Below are 5,198 nucleotides of genomic sequence, written 5' to 3' on the forward strand. Positions count from 1 at the left end.
TTTTAAAACTACATCACAAGAAGATCTTCGTACAACAATCATGCTTCCTCTTTCTGCTGCTTGGCTTTAGGGAGCACCAATGATGGATAAGTTTCCATTCCCTACACAGCTCATCCAATGGTTCCATCCGAGCCAAGGAATCCAAGACTAGGTCAAAGGGCAATATAAGACACCTACATGGCCATTGCAAGTTGGAGTAAGAAGGTGCCCAAGGTTGCAAACTACAGTACTTAGCTTTGACAAGGTTCACCAAAACACTACAAAAGAAAGGATATATCCCGACGCTTTTTGAGGTCTCTACCGACGCTTTTAAGCGTCGGCGAATTCCCAGCCCACGCACCGCAAAGCGTGGGTCAGACGTCGGGCAGGTGGGCGTGGGTCGGGTTTTTGCCGATGCTAAGAGAAAGCGTCGGCAAAAACGGAGATTTGCCGACGCTAATGAAAGCGTCGGCAAAAACGGCTTTACCGACGCTTTAAAGCGTCGATAAAGCCCAATCGAGTTTTGCGTTTTCGCCGACGCTTTAAAGCGTCGGCAAAAACAGCTTTACCGACGCTTTAAAGCGTCGATAAAGCCCAATCCAGTTTTCGTTTTCGCCGACGCTTTAAAGCGTCGGTTACATTTGCCGACGCTTTAAAGCATCGGGATTGCTATTTTTTTTTAAAAAAAATACGAATGTAAATTATCGAAGAAAGGTTGCCCAAGCTGAACCAGTAAACCTGCAATCCAAATTATTACTAAATCACAAAACTTCAAAATAAATTGTTTATGAAATTTAAACCGAAGAAGAAATTAAAACATATATATATTCTCTCTATTTCTCTTATTCAACATATGTCAGAACAGCCTTACTAAATATTCTATATTCCGTCCCTCAAAATCTACTTTGTTGAAAAGCTTATAAAATATGCTTTTGTGTTTATCCAAGACCACCAAAGGATACAACCCTTTGTCTAATACATAGCAATTTGTTCAGCAAACATAACGTACCCCCTTTATAATATTTTCCTTTCCTTTCCATTGAAACCCTGTCCAAGACCAGGGGAATTTTGTCCTGCCTGCATGAGCTTAAACTATAACATTCCTAGAAAAGTAGATGCTCAACCAAACATAAGCTACTATACAATGTGTCACTTTCTCATGATCAACCAAACATGTCAAAACCATTTTCTCAGACATCATATTCCTAAGAATCATCTTCGCAGAAAAAATATTCCAATAAGAAAAAATTCTTGCCGCGAACCAAAGAAATCCTAAATGGGAGTGGCTCATCATCACCCACAAAGAAAGCCTCAAAAGCTATGCAGTGAAAGTATCAGCATATCCACCTTACCCAAGAGGTGTGACACCGCATACGAATCAGAAACTACAGGATTGGCAATGAGGGTTCTTCGGCTTGTTGATGAGCTCTCCAAATAGAAATCAAATTCAACAATAACCACTAGAATGGCTAATAGATGGTCAAAAAAATCATAATACGTACAAAAAACAAAACCAACCAGGGACAATACCAGCTCCATGAAGAGTGCACTGTTCGAAAATAACCATTCATAAAGTCATAGCAAATTATTAAATTACTATATTACAAAATTTTATATCAGTTGTTCACAATATTCATGCTGAAGGCAACCAGTTACATTGGTAAATAACTGCCACAGAAGCAAACTCACTCGACATAGGGTCTCCAACATCTTTGGCTCCATGCAGCTTTCCACAAAGCAACTATAAGGCCAGAATGGAATAGCATGTTCCCAATGTCAACCTGAAGTACTGGACCACAATCTGGCAAAAATAATGGCCTACAAACAATAATCCATGTAATGTTGCAGTAATACGCCATGGGCAGTACCTGTATCATGGTCCAAATACTAATTCCTTTAAGGCAGTCATTGGCGAATTGTAACCGTAGGCTACCGTATCCCTCCAGAGAGCCATTCCTGATTGAAAATGGTAGACTCAAATCAAATAATGCACAGCACAACCAATAATAGAAAAGAATTACATGATGTTTTAGCCATAATCAGTTGTCCTGTGATCAAAGCGCTTCCAAGTTCTAACAAGAGTAATACATATCACAGCAGCACGGACCCAGTTTTGTTAATTATCGATCACATTTGTCAGTGATGTTTCAGGGTGGAAAACCAACAAGAAGGGGTGTCACAGCATTCTATTCAAGGGATGCTACAAGTTGACATACTCCTCTCAATCGTTCAAATTTTGAAGTGAAGGTTAAGCAGCCTTCAGAGAAAAGCTACACCAAAGCAACATTTCACCAAATCTCTGTTTTCATGAATCAGCAAGACTTAAAACAACATAACTAATGGTCATGCGCGATACACTAAATTGAGTTTGGGGATAATGAACTAAAAATGTGTTAATAGATACCATGAAAGCATAATGAGGTTAGGAGTAGAGAAAGAAACCTAGCCATATAAACAAGCCAAGCGTTGCTGAGAAGAAAAATTCCCTGCTGATACTATTGAAACTGGAATGATGGATCAAAAATATAGAGTTAGTAATCAATCAGTCGCATTCTTTCAAAGCTATTAAACAAAGACAACCTACCAGTACATGCAGGCCAAGTTTCCCCAACCAAGAAGAAAGGTTGAGGGTTCCGTTTAATACGAATGAAAGACCAAATACGAACCATCTCGGTTTAATTATTGTTTATCACGGACATGGTTCATCATTATTTCTACAAAGCATTTTTTTCCCTTAAATGTTGAATATTGGCAAACAGATTGTCCTCTATTCTTATCATTTTAAAATGCACATCATTAGTTTGCCGAATTGTCTCTTCTTTTGTGATGTTTCCTAATTCAAACCTTGAGCATTTGAAAGTAATCAAGACCAAAACCGCCCAAGAGGTTCCTCCTTTCGAATGTCAAATTTAAGCCCTTGCAAGGAACCTCTAACACGTCTAATCTGCTTGAATCCAATCGATCAAAATACCAATAAGATCAGCTTGCAAATCCATTTTTAACCGGAATAGTCCCCAAATGAGTCTAATTTTGCAACCAAACGCAAACCACAAAAGAAATAACCACTAACATAAGCAATCTAAAAATAAACTTCTGGATCCACAAAGCGACAAAATTAAAAAATCATTCCGCAAAGAAACTGATCGATCGGTTCTCAACCTTGAGGCGATGACACAGCGTGAGAAAATCGATGGCGGAGGAAGCAGAAGAAGACGAGATCGACAACGCAGCAGCTCCGTCCGCCATCTCCACCGAGCCGTTCGAAGCAGCCCCGTCGGAGCTCGAGCTAGCGGCGCAAGCGCGGACAGCAAGAGGCCTCGGCGCATCGCTCGAGATCCCGAGTTTCAAAGACCTCGGAGAGAGAAGAGATCGGGAGCGTAGGGATCGGGGGACGGAGTGACGGTGAATTTGAAGCAAAGAAGCGGAGGAGAGCGGCGATTTTACCGCCATGGGCGTCTCCGGGGAGGAAGGGAAAGGGGGAAAGGGGGAAGGAGGGAAGGAGGAGCAGCGGTACGAATGGGTTCCGTTTTCTCTTCGATCTCTGGAATGGGTTGAGGGTGGAGGGCGGTGGCCGGGAAAACGGAAAGAGAGAGAGGGCTTGTTGGGATCTAGGATGGTGGGGAAATGTTGGCTTCTGACGACGCTTTTTAGCATCGTCTTAGGCTGGAGACTACACCGACACTTATTAGCGTTGTCTTTGGCCGACGCTTTTTACAAGCGTCGGCAAAGTTTGACGCTAGACCAAAAATTGCCGACGCTTGAGAAAAGCGTTGGCAAAAAAGCGTCGGTAAAACCTACTTTTTCTGTAGTGAAATAAATCATGATTCGGAAATAAATTTTATCCATCTGGATTACTGATAGAGAAACACCCATGGCTTTAGGCCTCCTAAGCAACAGGCTTTTTCAAAAAGTTTGATAGAGGTGGGCTTCGACCTTCTTAGGAGCTGAAGGGAATCCTTCGAAAGGCAAAGCAACGAGGAAGCAGCCGAGCTTCTTTTATCTTGGTTATTGGCTTTTTGAAAAGAATATGCTAGAAATCCCTAGATATTTGCTTATGCCTTCTTTATTCTTTGCTTCTCAACTTCTTTTCCAAAGAAAGAGAGTATGCTATAATGGTCTGCATCTGCTAACTAGCTACTAGAAAAGATTCGGAGGTAGGGGATGACCCGTAATTAATCTGGCTGTTCGGGTTAAAGGGAAGTAAATAGGATAGCATTCAGAATCTATCAAATGTTAAACACCATATCATTTCATGCATAAGAACAGTGACACAGAAAGAGATGGATTGGAACACTACAACAAAAAAAGATTATTATAACAAAAAAAATCATCACCAAAAACATTAATTTCATCATAAAAAATTTGTGCGACAAAAGAAATCATCAAGATGCTTGTCGGAAAAGATACGATGCTATACAATGACAACATAGATGTTTCATCAACAAATATATATATTAATGATGATAAAAATATATTCGCCACCAAATAATAAAATATTTGGTGATGATAGTTTTCATCCAAGAAATTAAAAATTTCATCACAACATGAAATATTTTTTGTCAACAAAGATTTATATCTAATAACATAAACGAACTCGACACCAAATGAAATAATATTTTCTTGTGACAATATTATTTGTCATATAAAATCAACAAATTTTGTTAATAGAAGCTACATCTTCATCACTTAACGTAATAACTCAGATTTGGTAATGAAAATATATCGTCACTGAATGTTGTTATAATTTTATGACAAGTTAGATTTCATCATAAAATGTCAAATTTGGTGACAAACTAATTTAGTCACAAAAATATTGCATTTCGACAACCATATAGTGATAATTTTTTTTTTTTAATCATTGAATGTCATGGTGATTTGTGATAAGTCAAATTCCATCATGAAATTTTGAACTTAGTAACAAAAAAAATTACAACTTAAATATTGCATATATCATGAACATATGGTAATAAGAATGTTTTGTCATTAAATAAATGATAATTTTATGACGAGCCAAATTTCATCACCAACTATTGAATTTGTGTGAACAATGTCATCACCAAAAGTACTATGTTAATGATAAAAATATGGTGAGAAAATATTTTATCACCAAATATAAATATAACTTTGTGATTAATTAAACTTTATTAATGAATGTTAAATTTTGTGACAAACAAATTTCATCACCAATTTTTACCCATAGCAAATTTTTCTGAAAATAC

At 38.2% G+C, this 5,198-nt stretch overlaps 1 long non-coding RNA gene across 2 annotated transcripts; it reads right to left on the reverse strand.

The window, feature by feature from the left end:
* Nucleotides 1-1,529: 1,529 nt before the first annotated feature.
* LOC149753020 (uncharacterized) lies at nucleotides 1,530-3,771 on the reverse strand. 2 transcript variants are annotated; one of them, XR_016396200.1, is made up of 3 exons: nucleotides 2,564-3,127; nucleotides 2,422-2,483; nucleotides 1,530-1,935 (listed from the first exon to the last, which is right to left on the reverse strand). It is a non-coding gene; the product is annotated as an uncharacterized LOC149753020 (long non-coding RNA). The 2 variants fall into 2 exon arrangements; XR_016396201.1 differs by lacking the exons at nucleotides 2,422-2,483; nucleotides 2,564-3,127 and adding an exon at nucleotides 3,139-3,771.
* Nucleotides 3,772-5,198: the final 1,427 nt, after the last annotated feature.

This window comes from Phoenix dactylifera, chromosome 8 (assembly GCF_051530095.1).
Source record: "Phoenix dactylifera cultivar Ajwa chromosome 8, Ajwa_hap1_PhDact_Kaust_v1.1, whole genome shotgun sequence".
NCBI classification, from domain to species: Eukaryota; Viridiplantae; Streptophyta; class Magnoliopsida; order Arecales; family Arecaceae; genus Phoenix; species Phoenix dactylifera.